Source organism: Lissotriton vulgaris, chromosome 6 (genome assembly GCF_964263255.1).
Source record: "Lissotriton vulgaris chromosome 6, aLisVul1.2, whole genome shotgun sequence".
NCBI lineage: Eukaryota > Metazoa > Chordata > Amphibia > Caudata > Salamandridae > Lissotriton > Lissotriton vulgaris.
The window spans coordinates 1,250,479,823-1,250,502,091 of NC_141694.1; the positions used below are offsets into that span (position 1 = coordinate 1,250,479,823).

The 22,269-nt window shown below is 45.2% G+C and overlaps 1 protein-coding gene across 2 annotated transcripts in view; it reads left to right on the plus strand.

Moving 5' to 3' along the window:
• The window catches only part of CNST (consortin, connexin sorting protein), a 419,866-nt gene that overhangs the window by 61,540 nt on the left and 336,057 nt on the right, over nucleotides 1-22,269 (plus strand). For both annotated transcript variants that reach the window (XM_086927348.1, XM_086927347.1), the window contains exon 3: nucleotides 17,401-17,469. The gene's annotated coding sequence lies outside the window, so the exon portion shown is untranslated. The remainder of the gene's footprint in view (nucleotides 1-17,400; nucleotides 17,470-22,269) is intronic.

Sequence of the window (22,269 nt, forward strand, 5' to 3'; positions counted from 1 at the left end):
CTATATAGTGAGCTAAGAAGGCTGCTGATGAGCTGGATGGTGGGTTAAGAAAGAAGAACCTACTCTTCATTACATTAAAGTGAGAAATAGGCTGAAACTCTGCTTCTTCAATTACACAGTAAATTTCACCAGTGTGCCTGAAATGAAAAAAATAAAATAACAAAAATTACACTCTTATTGGAAGCATCAATAAGCGTTCCAAGGATTAAGAACCTACTTTGCATTTTAATCCTTGGGTATTTATTTTATATAACCCTTGCTTTCGCTTTAGAAGGAAAAAACCACACTTGAAAAGTTAAAGTTATTGAGACTGGTCCCCAACAAGAGTAAAGCTATGCTAATGTCACTGATCTGATCGTACTATTATGGCAGTGGATGGAAGCTTGTGCTTTGTATCCATTACACCTTAGTTACTTCTTTTTCCAATATTTGCACAGCTAGTATATCCTTTTTGTTAGCCATAGCCCGCAGCAGCCCCATGGAAGAGGTTACCTATTCAGAAAGCAGGAACTGACTCAGATCTTTTCCTGGCAAAACATAAGGGAATAAGGCAGGTTTACTTGTTTTGGAATGGTATTTTTCCTTTAAAAGGTCCAGAACTGTGTTAAAATGGAAACACCAGATCGCTACTGCTGTATGTGACATGAGGATGAAGTTATTACTACTGCATTTCTTAGCTCATATACTTGGCCTCTTGAATCAAGCAGCTAAATGGAAATACACATGCTTGAAGAAATTCCATATTGGTCTTTATTTGCTGCATTAGATCAGATTCCAGTAAAATATTTCTACCTCAAGTGTTAGACCACAGCTTGTTTTTAAGTTTTGTTCAGTATGAACGTGCTTTATTGTGATCCAGATTTTCTAAATCCGATTTTACTTATATATTATTTTTCTTTTAAAATGCGTTATCATTTTTTTCCGAATCTAGCTTGATGTACTTCCTTCTGAAACGCACAGAAAAAATTATTGAGGGGGATACACCTGACATGTTTTTTTCCTTGGGATCTCGAATTGTGCGAATTCTAGCAATCTCACGTGGTTCTCAAAGCTGCAGTTTAAAAACACGTGCCTCCAGATCCTTGAAACAAGCATTGGCATAGCCAAGAAGTCTCGCCTGTGGGACCTTATAAGTATTTAGCCTTGCTGCATATTATCCTGGGTGCTACAACATTTACTGTTCTTTAACGTGGATACTTCGACAGTAATAGGCACATTAAAGCACTGCATTGCGCAGTACTTATTTGAAGTGTTATTTTTGTACAACTGATAGTCTGAAATCACATATCATGAAGTGCTTTTATACACGATAATGAAGAAGAGTTTTCATGAATTCAATAATTTACCTGATGACACAATTTAAGCGAGGAAGACACATGCGTCCAGGTTTTCTGGTTTCACTTTGTTCAAATCGGCCAATAAATGGGGATCAATGTGGTGTTTTTGTCTCAGTGCATTTTTCAAAATATTGTGCAGGCTTGACCCGAAGGTTATTGAAGCACTTTACATGAACACCAGTTCCATTACACTAGGTCATACAAAAATGTTTATAGGGATGGGGATTTTAAGTGATTCGCCCAGAATCGCAGGATATTGAGTTGATGCCAAGACTCTAACCTGGTTCCCCAGTTAGCATCTCGGACTGTAATGCCACATCCTGGGTAGAGAAAGGCAGTTAGAAGCCAAATGAAAGCTGGGCTGGGGGGTGTGGCTTGGGCGCCGATGGTGGAGGCGGCGTGAGCGGCTAGCTCCGTGCCCGATCCCATAAATTATCCTGATAAACAGCGGCTGGTGCTGCTGTACCCACAAAATTGACCCCCGGAACGATTGAGGAAGCCGGCCGGCGCGGAGCGGTGCTCGTGAGGGACTCTGAGATGCCTCTGCTGCGGGCGGAATTCGCCTGCGGAGCGGAGGGCGAGGAGAAGGCAAAATGGCAGCGGTGCTCGGCAACTGAGAGCAAGCAGCGGAGCCCTGGGCGATCTAGGCCGGTACGGCTCCGCATTACGGTCGCATGCTCAGCGCACACTGCGGACTATAGCCGCCCCGGAGTGGTGCCCCAAGTAATTAGCTACCACGGTTGCCGGCTCATGAATCGGTGAGCGGACATTCCGTCCGGGGCTTCTAAGATGGTGCCAGGAGAGACGGCGGATCGGGCGGCCTGTAGCAGTGGCGAGATGCAGCGGGTGTCCCCCGGCGGCCTGGTGATGTGATGCCGCTCATACTGGGATTAGGAGCCTTACCTGTTGGCTTGACTCTGATGGTTTGTAGGCTCCAATCAAGCTGAGGGGCGGCTGTGAGCGCAGCATACGGAGCGCACCCCTGGGAGAGCGGACTCGGAGGCCCCGTACATCCACGGGTGTTGGGCGGAGAGACGAGCACGGCATATAGTGTGCGAAGTGCCGGCGAAGATGAGGAGAGCGGTGGGATCGCCCCCTGGCCCGGAGGAGAGGAGTGCTGCGGGACTTATACTGGCGCAGTGGGGGTGTGGATGGGGAAAGGCCAGTGGCGCTGCATAGCCGAGGTGCGTGGACATGGAAGCGACATAGCTGGGCTGCGGGAGACACTTTTATATTGCCCACCACAGTACACGGTACATGGACGGATCCGCCACGTCAAGGTTGGAATGAAGGAGGGGAATGCTGGACACGGTGCACACCTGGAGAAACCTGGCCCGCTGCTGATTGGAATGCAGTGAGGGGCGTAGGGGTGTGAGAACATTGCTGGGCCCCGGCACGGTGATTGCGATATTTCGGGGTAGCTGTCCCGTAGGGAGCAGTGGCATAACGGCTGGCATGGAGTCCGAATACAGCGCAGTCTCTGGACCCTGGGGCGGCATTGTGGAGAGGGGTGAACGCTCTATGTCGCTTGGGGAGTCTCGCAGTTGGAGGTGGAGGTGGAGGTGGAGTTGGAAGCATTTGTGACTGGAGTTCAGTATTGTGCAGGCGACCCCTGGTGGACGGTGGGCCTCTGGGGTACACAAGCTGACGATATCTGGTGTCAACTGGCGGCACACGGTGGACGTGATAATCAGGAGCGATGGTGGTGGTGTCGTTTATCCGCTGAAGGAAACTCGCCTGTGGATTGCTGGGTCACACCGTTACGTGAAATGAAACTGAAGCCTAGAAAGGAAGACACAATGGAGCATGACGACGTCCGTGCTGAGGAGGGGGAGGCTGCAGGTACGAGCTCAGAACAGAGGTTGACCAAGCGCCTGGATAAAATCCTGGAGGCCATTGCCGCCACTCTCTACATCAAGATATAACCCAAGTGGCAACAGGACAGGGACTCCTGAGAGCGGATCACGCAAAATTGGCGGACAAGGTTAAAGATCATGAAGTGGCCAAAATTGGCGGACAAGGTTAAAGATCATGAAGTGGCCCTCCAGGATTTGAAACCTACGGTGGAACGCAAGCTAGAAAATGCATTGCAACGCCTAGCGACTCTAGAGAAGAGGGCTGAAGAATCCGAAAGTCGCAATAGGCGGAATATTGTACGGGTGGTAGGCCTGCCGGAAAAAAATAAAAGGCACGGACATGGTGGCCTATTTGGAGAACTGGTTCAAAACGCATGTAGCCCCGGAGGGTCTATCCTCCTTCTTCCCCCCCCCCCCCCCAACCCCCCCCCCCCCTGGCCTGTGGTGGCCAGAGTTCTCCACTATAAGGATAGAGACCTGTTGATCCAAAATGCGCGCTCAGGGGGGCCTTTCACGGTGGAGAACCGCGCTGTCACAATTTTCCCGGACTACACTCAGGATGTACAGAGGCGCAGGGCCTCGTATCTAGCTGCCAAGAAGAAGCTTCAAGATGAGGGGATCCAATACTCGCTGCTGTTCCCGGCCAACCTGAGGGGGATCCTGGATGGTTCGACGCAGTTTTTCTTGACGCCAGAAGACGCTTGGTCTTGGCTTGAATCGTATAGAGCTGGTACTGACCGTAGACACAAGGGAGAACGCGAACAGCCGAAACCGCCACGGATGCACCAATCCCAGCGTCTCCGCAACAAAAACAAAGCTCAACTGGTGGCGGACAGGCGGGGGGCTCTGGAGGCGGCGGCGGCAATAACGGGCTCGCAAAAGGAAGACTCGACCAGGGGATCGGACACCGATGAGGACAAGAGGCAATCTGGTACTGAACTCTCGGATGCGGACAGCTCCAAGGGCCCAGAAGTGACACCCAGAACAGTGGATGACTTGTATGTGACAGGACCCTTTCTATGGGCCGCCGTCTGCGGACTGAATCTGGCGGTGCAGGAGCTGGTGGTAACATATTTGAACAATATAGCTGTACCATGTTGTTGAGGGGATTGTGAGGCTAGGGGCTGGGGCCACGACTGCCACCTGTCGGGCTAGTCCACCCTCATATTGCCCTTAAGGCCACCTGTGGTGACTACTGCAGGATAGTTTGGGGTGACTTGTTGAGGAAGTTTGGATGGGGTCTGGTACTATGTTATTGGGTCCTGTTCTGGGGGGGTGCGTTGAGGGTGTTGCCAGGGGTGTTGACGGTTTGGGGTTCCTTGGGTCTGGTGTGGGCTGGCGGAGATTGGGGAGGGAGATGTTAAAAGATTACTGCAATGGGGACATTACCTGAACTGAAATGTATTACATGGAACGTACGTGGATTGCATACTATGTCCAGACGCCACAAGGTGCATGCGTTTTTGGTGCGACGTGGAATCCAGATAGCGTTGCTTCAGGAGATCCACCTCACCAAACAGGAGTGTGCTGCGTTGCAGAGGCGATGGCGGGGTCAAATATTTGGCACCACCTATTCTGCGTTTGCCAGGGGAGTCCTGGTGTGGGTGAGGGCGGGGATTCCTTTCCAGGCCACAAATAGTATCATTGACCCGGAGGGCAGATATGTAGCGGTTGAAGGGAGATTGTTTGGCAGGGATGTGGTGCTTTGCAGTATTTATGTCCTGAACACAGACCAACCCCGATTCCTGGACAAATTATCGGGGACACTAGCACATTTTTTGGCGGGCCAAGTCCTACTGGGGGGGGATTTCAATTCAATCACTAATACATCATTAGACAGATCGCACCCACCATTGGCTGATTCACAGGCCCGCCGGATAGCGAGGCAGAGGGTAGATTGGCAAGACAGGTGGGGATTGGTCGATGTGTGGCGGGAACATCACCCTGAAGATAGGGATTATTCGTTCTTTTCGGCACTTCATGAACTGCATGTTAGAATTGACACAGTCTTATGTAGCAGTTCGTTAGCACAGCTGGCGACGCACTCTGAATACCTGGCTAGGACCATCTCCGATCACAATCCTCAGTTGGTGTCCTTTAAATGAGAGCGTGAGATGGCCGCGATCCTCACTTGGCAACTGCAACCGGACACTCTGAAGGATCAGGTCTTTGGCTCTGAAATTAGAGATGGTATTGAACGCTATTTCACGATAAATAAAGATACGGCGTTTACCAGAGCTGTGGAATGAAATGCATTTAAAGTGGTGGTGAGAGGGTTGTGCATTTGTAAGAACTCAGGGGAAAGACTGGTGGTACTGGCAGATGTAGAAAAGGCAGAGAAGGCATTGCGGGATGTGGAGAAACAGAGACCAGAGCAGAGGGCCTTACAGGAGCAGCTTATAGCAGCTAAAGAACTAGTGGCGGCGGAAACAGAGAGGCTACGGAGCTATGATTACAGGCAATATACAGCAAAGGTTCATGATGGAGGGGACAAGGTGGGTACACTACTAGCGAGAATGGCGAACCCGACGAGGGGGGGTGCCCGGTTCTAAGCGTGCGCACAGAGGCAGGAGGAATGGTCTACTCCCAGAGGGCGATTATCTCGCATTTCTTGGGCTACTACGAGTCACTTTATCAGAGACACCAGGAGGCGGGCACACTGGACATGGAAGACTATTTGGTGGGAACTCAACTCCCACAGTTAGATGACGAGGATGCCGAGAATCTAGGCCAGGCTATAACCTTGGCTGAGGTTAGGGGAGCAATTAAGCAAATGGCTCGGAACAAGACACCAGGGACTGATGGCCTACCAATAGAATTCTATGTAAAATACATCGACCTCCTGGCGCCGCACTTAGTGGAGGTGTATAATGAGGCGGTAGAGCTGGACCACCACCGGAATCCATGAGAGAGGCGATGGTTGTCCCCTTATTGAAACCTGGGAGGGAGAGTAGTGATGTGACCGCCTATAGACCCCTGTCCATGCTGACGGTGGACTATAAAATCTTGAGCCGCATACTGGCCACAAGACTGCTGCCCCACATGACTGCACTAATCCACGTGGATCAGGCAGAGTTTATCCCGACTAGGAATACCTCGAGCAATATCCGACGCCTCGTACGAGTGTTTGGGAGTACCTGGGATGAGGATATGATGCCGGCCGTGTTGTCTGTAGACATAGAAAAGGCATTTGATCGCCTGGAGTGGGATTACCTAGATAAGGTGTTGGAGAATTTTGGCTTAGGTGAGCGTTTTCGCAGTTGGACGAGGATCCTGTACTCCTTCGCTACTGCTAGGGTGCGATTGGGATCTATGATATCTGCAGGATACCCGGTGCGGAGGGGAACTAGATAGGGGTGCTCACTCTTGCCCTTGCTGTTTGCGTTAGCAATCGAACCTTTGGCGACCAGAGCGCGAACGGGGACGGCATACAGAGGCCTCATGTGTGGCGGTACTCCGCATTACTTTTCATTATATGCAGATGATCTGTTGTTGTTTTTGGAGGACACAACAGTAGCGCTGCATGGGGCAATGGACTTGCTATCGGAATTTGAAAGGCTATCGGGTCTTAGGGTGAACTGGACTAAAACTTGTATTTTTCCGCTACGGGTGGATATGCCCCAACCACCACTGGCAGCTGGTCTGCCATGGGAGCAATCGTGCTTCATCTATTTAGGAGTCCGGATCTATCATGGTGCCGCGGACATGTTGGAGGGGCCCTGAGGGGCTGTAGGGAGTTCTGGGCAACTCTTCCCCTGTCAGTAGTAGGGAGGGTGGCGCTGCTTAAAATGGTGGCTTTGCCCCGGCTGCTTTATTATTTCCGTACACTGCCCATATGGATACCTCCCCGGTTCTTTAGAGTATTACGGATGCTCAAAATTGACTTCTTATGGGGGCATGGACGGAGGCGGGTGGCACTGGATACGCTGTTGAGACCAAAATCGGAAGGGGGAATGGCAGTTCCTGACTTCGAGCTTTACTACTTAGCAGCGCAGCTGCAGATCCTAACACCGAATGTTGCTAGAGAATTCAGGGGCCCAGACCACACTCGAGGGACGGGAGTACAGAGGCATATACTCTCGTATATCGTCATGCAGCAAAGGCTAGTATTACGGGACTTAACCCTAGAGGAGAAGACCCTGAGGATGTGCTGGAATAAGAGCCAAAAGAGGGCGGGAGTAGTACACCCGTATGCACCTGAAATTCCGCTGGGCATGCTAACAGCATTACCCCATGGAGGGGACTGGTCCCCGCTCATGGAGTGGGAAGAGATGGGGCTTCTTATGGTAGGCGACCTCTACGCTGACGGCGAGTTGGTACCCATTCGAGCAGGACCAATTTGGCCTCCCCGATGGCAGTTTCCTCTTGCACATGGCTATCACAACAGCGATTAGGAAGCATTGGAAGGCTGGGCAGGCAGAGCCAAGGACCACAATGGCTTGCCAATATGTGGTGATGGCAGCGGGCACGTTTAAGGCGGTTACATGCTTACATTCTCGGATGTTACGCGAGGGTATGGCACCGCTGACGGTCCTGAAGCAAAAGTGGGAGGCAAGTGTGGGGAAACCCATACCGGATACAACATGGGGTCATATCCTGAGACGGACGTGGAAGGGGTGTAGGAATGCCAGATTCCAGCAAGTACGTTTTTTTTATAGTGCATAGAGCTTACCTTACGCCAGGGAAGATACGAAGGTATTTCCGGGTGCAGGATGCAGCGTGTCCTAGATGCTCGATGCCTGCCGTGGAACTGGATCACATGTTGTGGGAGTGTCCGAAGCTAGGGCTCTATTGGTCTGAGGTGGGAGCACTTCTTAACACAGTCACTGACCGGCAGGTGGATTTTGATAAGGCGACTTGTTTGCTGCTTTGCTTTCCTCATACGAAAAGGAACAAAATCACTAGCAAATTCATCGATTTAGGTCTCATTTTAGACCAGAGGGAAATAACCTGGCACTGGAAGTCGAAGGGGGGTCCTTCTTGCAGACGGTGGGCGAGCGACTTACTTAAATGGGCCCGTGGTGAAGGTACTGTTAGGCTCAGACAGGCAGCCCGCACAGCTAATGTGAAAAGTCTGGAGATGGCACGAGCATGGGAAGAATTAGTACGTACACTACGCAACTATCAAGAAACTCAAGAGGATTCGGGAGGGGAGGTTTTAACTGAAGTTCCAGGCGATACAATATTAGAAGAGTAGTGATCCTACAGGTCTCTTTCATTTAGGAGTGGACATAATGAAACTGGGCCCACACCAGCAGTAATCGGGGGAGGGGGGGGAGGGTATGGGTGGTGTTATCGGGGGCCCTAATGCTGGCATATGGGAGTACAGTAAGAAAAGGTTGCAGATGTGACATTCAAGTCAGATGACTGGTTAAGATGCCTCCCTGCTTAGTGGTTGTTATATTGAGGGGTGTTTACGTGAGGCAGATGTACAGGGTGCCGGGAGGCGGACCACCTACTTATATTCGTACTACTTACCTTATCATTTGGGCATTAGGCCAGTTATTTGTTTGGGTCAGGGGAGGGGGAGAAACGGAAAAGCAGATACCAGATCGTTTTGCTGAGCAGATGTCATTGTTTCCTTTTGTGATTCCTAATCCGGCATTCATTAGCTATTGCCGCCCGGCCTCCGGGATGTGGGCTAAACGGCTGTGTGAAGCTTGTATTGTAGCTGGTGTAGGACACTGCTAGGTGACGAGACATTCGAAACAACTGTTTGTATGTTTTATATATATCTGCAATAAAAACACAGTTAAAAAAAAAATGTGAAAGCTGGGCTCGAAAAGGGCTTGAGGTTCTAACAGGACCTCGAGCAGAGCCAGGATTCAGCCTGGTTCAAGCTTTCAGTGGCTCACCCACCTGAAAGGTTGTGGTGAGCAAACACTGGCTGTGGGGCGAGGGCGCTGGCTGTTGCATGATCAGCCGTTGCAGGAGCGGCGACCATTGTGTGGCCTGTGCTGTGAGAGCACTGGCTCTGGTCTGTGCTGTTGCACACCAGTTCTGATTGTGGTTAAACACGTTTTGTTCTGCACTGGTTGTGATGCTAGTGGGGCAACAAGTGCGCATGGAGTTCTAAAGTGAGCAATAAAAATGGTATCCTGTGGCCTAGTTTTGAGTAGATAATAACCACTGAATTTGGAGTAGCAGGTCCCCCAAACGTGTGAGCCTGGTGCTGCTGCACCTGTTGCACTCTGGTGCGTGTTATGGTACAAGGACACTGGCCGTGGTTTTGGAGGGCTAACTGTCACAGGCGCGCAGAGCACTGGCTGAGGTACAAGCAGAGCGTATAACATACAAAGAGAGGTTTCCAATGGCAGCACTCAAAACCGTTGTATAGGCAAGTACGTTGTCCAAAACACTAAGCAATTTCTGAATGCATTTACCTCCAGGGGCTTTACTTGTTCTCCCATTCACTCTTTCCAGTGTTGGCAACGGTGGTTCAGAAAATTGTTTTTTTTTTCCTTTGCTGCTGCCACTCACCATAACCAATCAATAGCCACTAACAGTCTGCTATAGAGCTTCTGTTTTGACTGTACCTGATTTCACAACACCAGCATGTCTTATTCCAGCATCATTTCGATGCTTGGATAAACAGATGCCAACTGAACAAGCCGGACATACAGCATTGTTTTAACAGCACATGAAATGATCATCAAACTTTACCACTCCATAAATAACACATTCAAGATTATTAAATACCAAATTGTTCATAGAAGCAATATTGCAAGCTTATACCAGTAAATATTCATGTTATTCCTTGTGCATCTATGACTGGCAGTCGGTGACGGGCAAGAGGCAAACAAAACTGCAAGCATTTTGCAAATGAAATGCAACCAACTAACTTTGTAATACCAGTCACACATTGCCCCTGAATTCCAGAACTGGACTGCTTACATTTCATACACAAAATGCTTTCGAATTTTTCGCTCAACAAGTTATTTCAATGAATTACTGGCGAGCAGCAATTACCCTAGTGTCTTGTATTTTGTTGGAGTGCTCTGCTGAAGTAGTTAAAGCAGGTGAGAGGTCCAGTCTGGGGGGGGGGGGGGGGTCATCGTCTAGTCGGGCCAGACTGAGACACATAATTTAGTGTCTCTAATTGACAAAAGGAGTCGAATAGATGTCTCTCACCAGTAACATCCTCATAACTGACAGAGGTGCAATTAGAGGGAAAGAGAGCTGGTCCATATATGGCATGCTGCTCCCCTATTTTCTGTTCTTGCTTAATATTGCTTAATACAAATGAACCAGCCACTGCATCCAGCAAACCACTGGCCAGAGGGACCTCCTACCACTGCAGCCAATTACCATCCACGTAACCAGCTCCTGGAAGGTGAAACAACTAATGGGAAACTAAATGTTTCCAGAGCTAAACTTAAATGTCACCACAGAAATGAAGGAAGGAAAAATCACTAGCCCCGGTTTCCGAATAAATGCAGTAGCCATTTAGAATTAGTCAGAAATGTTAGTATATGTTGGAAGAATGAATAATTCCAGAAGAAAACTTGGGCCAAGGTGCACTTTTTCTATGAATTCAATTAAGGCGCGTGTGGAAAACAATACATTTATCAAAGAATTGAACATATAATTTTAATGGCACTCAGAAGCACTCACATTTTCTTACAATAAGCTGCTCAACATTACCACGGAAAGAATGAACAAGTTTTGCTGTTAATAGGAATTGTGTTGTCGCCTCTCCATAGGCAGAGGTCTTTCTAGGAAAAAAAATGACACCAATTTCAAAACGTTTGCTAAGAATTACGAAACTGAAAAGACAAGAATCATTGTAAACTAGTGTTGTTTGAAATCCTTACTAAGCAGACACCCCCAGGGTATTGAATACGTGGTGGGTGTGTCAGGGAAACAAAAGGAGACCAAAACACCAAAAAGATGCTGATTGTTTTAGTGAGAGAATGTGGCAGAACATCAAGAGCTGTCAACTTTGGAACTGGCGAACAGGGTCCAGTCTCTGCATCGGCTCTCCCGTACCTAAAGAAATGTAGAGAAATGCTGATCTGCAATGTAAATAAAACAATGGCCGAAATGTTATTTGCACTGAATCTGTACAGAAAGAAAAAACAACATTTCAAACGCACAGTAATCTGGAGAGGTGAAATGCGTACAGAAAGAAAAGCAAGACATTTCAAACACACGGGATGACGCCAAATAAAAGAAGCTGGTGCATGAAGTAAACAGAACACTTAACACTAACAGAGGCAGGCCAACAAAAGAAGAGGGCTCTCAAAGTATCCTAAGTAACCTGAAAAGTAAGAACACGTTACAAGGGCAGTCCTCATGAGAGGGTACAAAAAGTCTAAAAGGAGGAATTGCTAAGCGCATTCACCAAATAAAAGCTGGCATTTACAAAGGGCAGTTGGAGGAACCTAAGAAAAAGATGGGCGGGGCTTCAAACCCATAGTGTAGATGCAACAGGAGAGACCTAAAATTGGAACAATTATGTATTTTACAGTTTATCTGCTAGGTCGAAGAGGATTTGCTATTTCCAAATTAAACACGGTGTTCTAATGCAAGTCAATTGTTGTTATCAGCTTAGTGTGTGTGTTTGTGTATTCATGTAAGTATGTGTAGTTTCCTTGCTCGGGGTAGTAGACTAGGTTTCTAAAGCAATGGAATCTGTTTTTAACTACTGTCTTACTATGTTAAAATGCATTATTTGTTAATTACCAATGCCGTACGATAGTCTCCTTACATGGCCCTTTCCACGCCACATAATTTGTGCTGGTTTGATGCATAATAACAGTGGCCTTGCATATACCTTGTGCTTGCAGTCAATTGATCTGTGCTTAAGACGTCTAGTGTATTGAAAAAGTCGAAAGCTGAGCTCATTGGTGTTTTCATGTTTCTGTAAAGTAAAATATTGTATGAAATTGTCCATGTACTTTAATACAGATTGCAGAAATGCTCGGCCAGTTGTACAAAGCCTTTTAGTGGTTGCTTTGCCTGCATTTCACTAAATCATAGGAGTTGTTACAGCTAAATCCTTTTTTTTAAAATTTGTTTATGTTTTTTAAATGTACTAAATCCATTTTGTGATTTGGCAACAGGTAGCTGCATTGTAAATGGGTTTAGAAATGCATTCTAAATTTGGAAGGACTGTGCTTAGGTCATCCTTACCAAATAGCGATTTCCCCATTTGTTAATGAAACTGTCCGCAGGTCCACGGAAAACTCTTAAAGAAATGTTAAAACAAGCATGTTTTGCAGAAAATAGTGTCGTAGAGTGGTAGGTCGTAGAGTTGAGTGGCACGGAGTACAGTGTCTGGATTGAGGTGAGTGGAGTGGCATGGATTGTCGTGGGGTGGTGAAGAGCAGAGTGGAGTGGCATAGGGGGTGTTGAGTAGAGCGGAGTAGATTGTCCTAGAGTGGAGTAGGGTGGCATAGAGTGGACTAGTGTGTCATAGAATAGAGTGAAGTAAAGTGGTATTGAGTGACATAGAGCGTCGTAGAGTGGAGTAGTGTTGTAGAATGGCATAGAGTGGAGCTGAGTGCAGTAGAATAGAGTATCAGTGGATCAGAGATTATTGGAATGGAACATAATAATGTGGAGTGGAGTAGGGCAGTGGCCTAGAATGGTGCAGAGTAGATTGGTGTAGAGTACATTGGTTTTGAGTATTGTTGCTCTGACATAGGTTGTAGTGACTCAGAGTAGCATAGAGTGCAGTGGCATAGAGTAGGGCAGTGTAGAGTAGATTGCAGTGGCTTAGAATGAAGTGGAGCAGTGTAGTGGTGCAGAGTGCAGTGGTTTAGAGCACAGTGACATAGAGTAGACTGCAAAGACATAGAGTGGTAAAGTGTAAAGTGGCGTAGAGTGCAGTGGCGTAGACTAGATTGTTTCAAAGTAGAGTGGAGTGGTGCACAGTAGAGTATAGTGATGCAGGGTGGAGAGCCGTGGCATGGTGTAGAGTAGCGTGGCGTAGCATTGATTGAACTAGCATAGAACGGAGTGGTACATTAAAGAGTAGAATGCAGTGGTGTAGAGTAGATTGTTCAGAGTAGAGTGAAGTGGTGTAGAGTGGAGTGGTGCAGGGTACAGTGGAGTGGTGCTGGGTAGAGTGGAGTGGTATAGAGTAGTGACGTAGAGTGCATTGGCATAGAGTGCAGAGTTGCAGACTGGAATGGCGCAGACTGGAATGGCGTAGCATGGAGTGGTGTAGAGTGCAGTGGGGAATAGTAGAGTATGATAGAGTGCACTGGCATAAAGTAGAGTGGTGCTGAGTAGAGTAGAGAGAGAGGCATAGAGTGGAGTGGCGCAGTGATGTAGAGTGCAGAGTAGATTGGCGTGGGAGTGCATTGGTTTTGAGTAAAGGGATGTAGAGTGCATTGGTATACAGTGGCGTAGTGTGGTGCAGAAAAGAGTTCAGTGGCACAGAGTGCCGTGCTGCAGCGTAGAGTGTTGTAGAGTGCAGCAGTGTAGACTAGAGTGACATAAAGTGTATTGGTGTGGAGTGCAGTGGCGTATAGTATAGTGACGTACAGTGGTGAAGAGTAGATTGCCATAGAGTTCAGTGGCGTAGTAATTTGGTTTTGAGTAAATTGATGTAGAGAGCTTTGGTGTAGGGTTTAGTGCCAGAGAGCCGTGTTGCAAAGTAGAGTCGAGTGGCACACAGTGGTGTATACTGCAGTGGCATAGAGTGGTGTGTTTCAGAGTAGAGTAAAGTGTCTTTGAGTGGATTGGCGTGGAGTACAGTGGCATAGAGTGGAGCGATGCAGAGTAGAGTGTCGTAGAGTTCAGTGGTGAAGAGAGCAGTGTTTTCAGAGTAGAGTGAAGTGGCATGGAGTGGAGTTGTGCAAGGTAGAATGTAATTACATAGAGTGGGGTGATGCAGAGTGGCCTAGAGTAGATTGTTTCAGAGTAGAGTGCAGTGGTAAAGAGTGCAGTGGTGCATCAAAACACACAAGGTGATGGACAGAATGTTGCACATTGGCAAAACATTCATCCCCAGTCACAGATCTGGGTTTAATCCATCGTTCTTTTTCTCACCACGCCACCCCAGTTCAGACATGGCCATATGCAAATCAGTCTTGACCCTGTGCCTCATGGGAACAGTCCAGCCCGAACTGCCAAGCCATGTCTTCCCTGGACCGGAATCAAGCATCCTAGGACCGGTTTCTGGCTATCAGACGTCATCAGCCAGGATAGCTTAACTCCAGTGGCGTAGTGAGCACGGGACCCACGTGAAGTGGGGTAAAGTGCACTGGCATAGAGTAGAGTGGTGCAAAGTACAGTAGAGTGCATTGGTATTGAGTGGCGCAGAGAGCAGTGGCATAGAGTACAGTGGTGGTGAGTAGAATAGAGTGCAATGGTGCAGAGTAGATTGGCGTGGTGTGCATTGGTTTTGAGTAAAGTGATGTAGAATGCATTGGTATAAAGTGCAGTGGCCTGGCGTGGTGCAGAGTAGAGTGCAGTGGCGCACAGTAGATTAGATTAGAGTGGTGTATAGTGCAGTGTTAGAGTAGGGTGGCGTAATGTGCAGTGGCTCATAGTAAAGTAGTGTGGGGTTGACTGCACTGGCATAGAGTGAAGTGGTGCAGAGAAGAGTGCAGTAACACTGTGTGGAGTGGCGTAGTGTGAACTGATGTAGAGTGCATTGGCATGAGTTTAGTGGTGCACAGTGGAGTATTCATGGTATGGTAACATATTGCCAGTACAGACCACACATCTTCAATTGAAACGACCATTACGTAAAATTATACAGTATCCTGGCCTCTGTCTTTCTAAAAAAAAAAGACAACTTAAATGCATTGGACCCTAACAATTATCGCCCTATACCAAGGCTTCCCTTTACCGCCAAAGTGGCAGAGAAAATGTTGAATATACAACTTTCAGAATATTTAGAAGAAAGCTCTCTTCTAGACGATACACAACACGGTTTCAGGAAAAACCGGAGTACAGAATCCACCTTGATAATAGCCACGGAAGAAATCAGAGAAAAGTTGCATAAGAGGGGGACGACAGCCCTTATCCTGCTGGACCTCTCCACGCATTCGATACGGTCAACCATGAGATTCTGGTGGCCCGTTTTCCTAACCTAGGGATCCAAACTGAAGCTTAAAGATCAGGTGAACAGAATTACAGCCGCCTCTTTTGGCTCTCTGAGTCGGGTAAAAAAAGATCGAAAAATTTCCTCCCCCAGAACTGTGATCATTGCCCTGATACTTTCAAGGCCTGACTTTTGTAATCGTCTCTGCCTTAACCTTGCAATAGGTCCCCTGAAAAGGCTCCAAACTCTGCAAAATGCAGTCGTACGTTTCCTCTTCAAAATTCCAAAATCCGAATCTGCTAGATGAGCCATTCGGAAACTCCACTGGCTACCCGTCAGACAACGCTGCAAGTTCAAGGCCTTATGCCTGGCCTATAAAGCACTGCATGGCCATAGACCTTTACTCTTAAAGCAGAAGCTTAGTTGGTATACCTCAGGAAGGATTCTTCTCTCTGGCTCTGCCACGAACCTGACAGTTCCCTCATTTAAGAAGATCACTAGGGGTGGCAAGAGCTTTTTCTGGACCACTGCATTGCTCTGTAACAGCCTACCATTGACACTAAACGCTTCTCCCTCCTTCATAGTCCTTAGAAAGGCTTTAAAAACTTGGCTTTTCTTGCAAGACTAGCAGACCCCAAGGCCCAGCAAGCAGCCTCTTTTTCCAACTAAACTGCACCTATTCTCACCTCTGATAGCACCAAGAAACCTCTGGAAAGAGTTCGCACTTTACAAATCACATTTACATTACATATACAGCGCACAAACGATAATGTGTGGAAATGTCATCACCCAATGCATTGATTTGATCGTCAGCACAGTTCATTTACAGACATTTACATTTTTTTGTGTTCTAGAAAAAAATTATTTTACAGCCTTCCTCAAGCAGATCCCAATAGCCATCATGATTGTCACCTACATCCTCTCCCTTTACTGGATTTCCAATAGCATTCTAAACATTATCCATTTAGACGAATTCTCAGTTGATTTTTTTTTCCTCTCACAACATGCTATGGGAATGTATGTGACAGAAAGATAGAGATCTGGAGTCCAACAAACGAAAAATTACGGGTCTGAATCTTTCTGCCACATAAAAAATACAGGCCAACTTGGCATCTAGAGTCTCAAACACAACTCCGAGTTGAGCAGTGTCTTAGAGAAAAAATAGCCGTTTTAAATGGTCTATACATCCTCAAACAACATTTTAAAACATCAATATTTTTTACAATTTGATGAACTTTGCTAAGCTTGAACAATTTGGGAAAAAAATCAGACAGTAATTAACAGTATGGTTTTTGTGTTCACTGTACTGTTTCTGGTTAATAAGGTTCTTACTATTTGAAGATTATGTGATTTATACAGGAGAAATGAGAAAAGAGCGTAATTGTTTGTTTGAGTAATATGTAGCATATGTGCCAAATCTGTAGCTATGTAATTTTATTTTTACTTCTTTGACAATTTGTATCAAAATAAGAACACCTGTTATTCGTTATATTTCCTTAACTTTTAAGTTAATACTCTGCTTTCTACTGCCCATGTTTAGAATGTCCTGCTCTTCATCCAGTTAATGTTTTTATACACCAAACATGCATCTTTAGTACCCCTCCTCCACGAATATGGCCTCTGGCCCCTTTGCCTATTTCATTTTCTTTTTCTGTGCCTTAAAATACCAGTATAATGACCTTAGTTGGCAGTTTGCCTTTTTGATGACAGATAGGGTGTGTATTAAACTAGGCAGCTGGTTGAAAAGATCTGCTCTTCTGGTTGTTGGTTGGTAAGTACTGGAGTTCACTTTGTGCTGCTTTATGAAATAGTAAGAGCAGTGACTGGTGGCAACAAACATCACACGTGTGTTTAGAAGTATCCTTCCTATTTTGTAAGGTGTGCTAAGAGAGCTAGTGGATAAAGGCATATGGCACTTCTACAGTCTGTAGTTTTGGCTGAGCGTTCATTGCCGATACGTAACCTAATGTTAAGTTGTTGTATTTTTTGGAGGCAACATGCTTCAGTTTCTAGCCATGAAATCTGTTCCAGATTAAAATTCTGTAAACTATTTGGTCTTTCATAAATTTCTGATTGCAAACTTCATGGATGCAAATACCCAGCGCATCGCAGTTACTCCAGCATTGAAAAGTAACATGTTGGATCTGTACAGAATACTAAACCTAGCACGCTTCACAATTGATTTCCATCTCATTTTGTTTTGCAGGTTCCCTGCCCTGGCCCTTCATGTTGGTCTTTCAATGTACAACATGACAGTTGTACTTATGAGGAAATGGTGAGTGGTCTCTACGCTATACCCTATCAACCTACATAAATAAGATTTTATAAAAAAAAAGATCTAGCACATCACCATGGGGGGGAGGAACCTTCTAAAACAGATTGACCTCTGCAAAGAGCGGATGGTGCCTAATGGAGACTAGAACTAATAAATATGTTTCTCTAGTGTGCAAGTATGAAGTAACAGGGAAGCCAAACAAACTTAAAATCACCATTAACAGACCATTCTGTGTATTAGAGCGCTTTACAGACAAATAGGATTCAGAATGTGTTATAAGTGCGAATTTGTGCATATGAATCCAGAAATTGGCTAATTTTGGTTGCCCTGAGGTGCCTCTAACTCCTGTATTAAGACGATCTGGGCTTACTGAATGTGGGTGAGACCTGTAATAACTTTTTTATTAACTGATTATTCGGTGATTGAATATTGTTGCATGGCTTAAAATGCAAATGTTTGTGTGTAGTATTTAAAGCTGGCCTCACACACTTGTGAAAAGACACATACCAGATCTAAATGTGAGCCGATGACTGAAAGTTTAAATTTTAATCTTTTGTGGAATAATTATATCCGCAGCTTTTTGAGGTTTTCCAAATGTAATTTCTGTTGAAAGCACCTTCAAACGAAAAAAGAAACTGCAAGCGGCATCTCATTAGGAGAGGTAAACCACTGAATTTAAAAAGTGATAAGACTTTCAACTATAAACCAGTTATCATGACTACACTTATAATAAACAACCTGAGTCACTTTCATAAGAAATAAAAATCAAATACTTAACACCGAGTCGGTTACTTGCCCACCGTAGATTAGGTTGACATGACAAAAGTAACCTTTAAGATGAGAGGTTAGGACTAAAATGAGGATATGTGGATAATTAGGGGTATACAGTAAAGTACTGGTTCCAAAATATTGTAGAACCACAACACACTTTTTATAGCGGAACACTTTCTCAACCCACCTACCATTTTTAATGGACATGAAGAGGGGCGATTTTTTTTAATATAAAGCATTGTGTAGTAGTGCATTGTCATTCACAGATCGCATATTTCCCACTGAAATGGCCACTAACTTTGCACGTGCATGCAATTTTACTTATAAAATTATATCTCAAACAAATAATGAATGCAAATCAGCTGTCTGTGAATATTTATCTTTTTTTCATCACCAAGTCTAGTGACTTTAATTTAAAATCTGTCACCACCACACTTCAGAATGTCAAAAAAATGCTACCTTTTTGTTTTCCCAACTGCTAGATGCATACAGTTCCCTTGCATGTATTGACATTTTGTTGTGTTTTTCGAAAAAACGCCATTCTGTAACCCTTCTTTTCAGACTTGCTGTTCTCCAGCAAAGTTGTTACGAATTCACTTTACAGTCAGAGAAAGAAAAGTAAACCCCAATCCATGTAAGCAGCAATTTACCAGAAGACCTAGCCTGCCATTTGACCTCTGTCTTTGAAGTAATCAGGTGTGGCAAGATAAACACATCATTTAAAGGTATCTAAATGCATTGCTTAGACTTTCCCGGCCCACCAAAAGTTGGCTGTGTCCCACAGTTTGGGAAACACTGCAGTAAAGTGGTTGCATTATTTGATAAAGTCCATTTGTTTACCTCCCTTCGTGTTTATCAGACATAAAGTTGTCTTTCAGAGCCCCTATTTATTGCAACTGAGGGTGATCTTGTTTGTCAATGCCTGATCTTGGATTTTTTGTTATGTAGTCACCTACATTGGTAATAATTCACTCTTTTGCTCTCTGGTAATTGTTCTTAAAACGTGTTATAGCTGTAGCTTTGTTAATACGCTTCTGTGTTGAAAAATTTACTTTAACTGTTTCAGAGTCTGCTATATTGATTTACTTTAGGCATTTATATAATCTTTTTTAATGAATGAGGAGAAATCTGTGGTTTTTCAGCTCCTAGCGTTGTGGCTTTTTTTTTTACAGTTAAATTGCGATATTGTATTTTTTGACGTTAGAATCTTTGCATTTTCTGGATTGAGTTCAGCATTGTTATTTAACCTTTGGAGAATTTTCACTTTCTACATTATCACAGAAAAAAGTTCAAGTTCATTGTTGCTAGCCTTAAAGTAGGATATACCGGTTCTAGAAATGTGTTGCCTAAAGTTCATTTTAAAATAACTATTTCCATCATACCTTATTGTTTTCTATTCATAGACAATACAGTGTCTGCTATAGTGCATTGTCCTGGGACACATTTTTATGGGTACAATCTTTATCTTTGAAATTGATCTCAAAGGGGAAAACTTGGCTATAGAAGACATGTCCTGTCTGTTTTTAATTACACCTTACAAGATATCCACTTTTAAACTACAAACTTGTTTTTGGGTAGAAACACTAAATTCTCCCCCAAAAGTAAAGCAAAACAGGGTATAATGTGCAGAGCCATCACTATTTATGGGTGAAAATTCAGACTCTGCTCCTTTTGAGAATGCCTGGAGCTTCACAGTCTAAATGTTCTCAGCAGAGTGTGCAAGGCAGTTAAGTTTTCGATTCAGCAGAGCAAAGGTCCATAAACTCAGATGTGCTTGTTTTTAGGTGTTCTTTTCTCTCTGAATAATTTTAAGTGCATCTTTTTGACTTTACTCAATCTTTAGATTTTCTGTGCCTAATTCTTTCACGATAGGGAGTTCATTTCCTCTCCAACTGAGGAGGGGCTCATTTCAGAGTCCTTTTCAACCACTAACAAGACAATGGTTCTTGTGGTGGCACACTGTTTTTGACAGAATAAACACCGCTTGTATTTCCAATATTCTCAGTTTTCACATCCTTGTGAAGTGTCATATGTCCCACCTTGGAGGATGTGTAACAGGCATGTAGAAGTCTGGGATTCATTTGGCTTCATCCTATTACCCAGTGAGAAACAAGTAAATATACTAGAAACAGACGCTGTGCCCTCAAAGATCTTATTTTATAATATTTTTTTGTGAAAGTTAAGCAAGGCACGATGAGCTAGTTTTGCTTCATTGGCATTGAACTGGGTAGGGTTGCCCGATGGGAAATTTGACCCCATTGGTTAGCAAGTCCTCTCCACCCACAAACTCAAATTTGCCTTTAAAGTGGCACCCATGGCTTCCAGCCTCAGAATACTGCTGGACTTGGAAAGAACAGAAGAAACACTGCATCTGCTGAATCTATGGGTTCAGAAAGAAGGTCTTCACCAAGAAAGACTACACCTGCTGAACCAAGACGACTTCAGAAAGAGAGGGCTACCTCTGTTGTTGAACCTGTTGGGAGAGACCCCAAAGCCTGGTCCTACTCCCCCCTACTTGTGCCAAGTATCAGTGAATGTACTTAAAAGCTAATCTGGCAAGCCTCCTGTTAATCTTCAGGGATGCAAAAGCTATAGAAGCATCTACAGTGATTTATGAAAACCTTGCAATAACTGTTACTCTGAATCCTTCATCAATCAATCAATCAATCAATCAGTGACACTTATAAAGCGCGCTACATACCCGTAGGGTCTCAAGGCGCTGGGGGGGGGGGGGTGCCGCTACTGCTCGAACAGCCAGGTCTTCAGCTTCTTCCTGAAGGAGAGGTGGTCTTGGGTCAGGCGCAGGTCGGTCGGGAGGGAGTTCCAGGTCTTGGCGGCCAGGTAGGAGAAGGACCTTCCTCCTGTAGTCGCTCTTCGGATGCGGGGGACGGCGGCGAGGGCGTGGTTGGCTGATCGGAGGTGGCGTTTGGGAGCGTAGAAGTTGACTCGGCTGTTGAGGTAGCTCGAGCCTTGGTCGTGTAGGGCTTTGTGTGCGTGGGTGAGGAGGCGGAAGGTGATTCTCTTATTGACGGGGAGCCAGTGAAGGTCTCTCAGATGTCCGGAGATGTGGCTGGTTCGTGGGATGTCGAGGATGAGTCTGGCTGAGGCGTTTTGGATCCGCTGGAGTCTCTTCTGGAGCTTGGCGGTGGTACCGGCGTAGAGGGCGTTGCCGTAGTCACATTTTGTTGTTGTGTTTTTTTAAAGATAAGACATTCTATTCTCAAAAATCGGAGTGGGTTTTTAATTGCATCATGAGTCTTACTTATTGACTGTTTTGGAACTGATAAATGCTGTACTCTATTTTCTTTTTAGTTAAGCCTGACTGCTTAGTGCCACAGCTACCTAGGACTGAGCTATGGTTAGATTGAAAGAAACCTGACCGGCATGTATCATGGTATAGAATAATGACATAGGTCTCACAATCACCCCAATTTAGAATTCATTTTCTCACGGTGTTCGGTTCCATTTATTCCCAAATTCATTACATCACACTGCATATACAACTGAGCGGTAACTTGAGATCAGATTAATTTTTGATACAAATACTTTAAAAGCAGATACTGGGGAGACTGCTCCATATGTATTGCAACATTTCATAGTACTTCAACCTACTATTTGACATTTTAATTTCATTTTTTCCTTTTATACTTTACAATTCAGTTTATGGAAAGATCTACTCGGTCATAAAGTTGCATGGGTTATTTTTACACGGTCAAGACTGATTTGCATATGGCCATGTCTGAACTGGGGTGGCTTGGTGAGCAAAATAACGATGGATTAAACCCAGATCTGTGACTGGGGGTGAATGTTTTGCCATTGTGCAACTTTCCGTCCATCATCTTGTGTGTTTTGTTATTTTTACTCCAACAACCTACCAGTTGGATGTCTTGTGTTCTTTTCGAAAGATCATGACCATGGGTTTTTTAAAAGATTCCTAGTCCTATGCCATTCCATATTACAGCATTTCAATGTATTCACAGGTCTTTGCAATCCAATTGGAGTACTAGCTTAAAATAAGATATTCAGCTA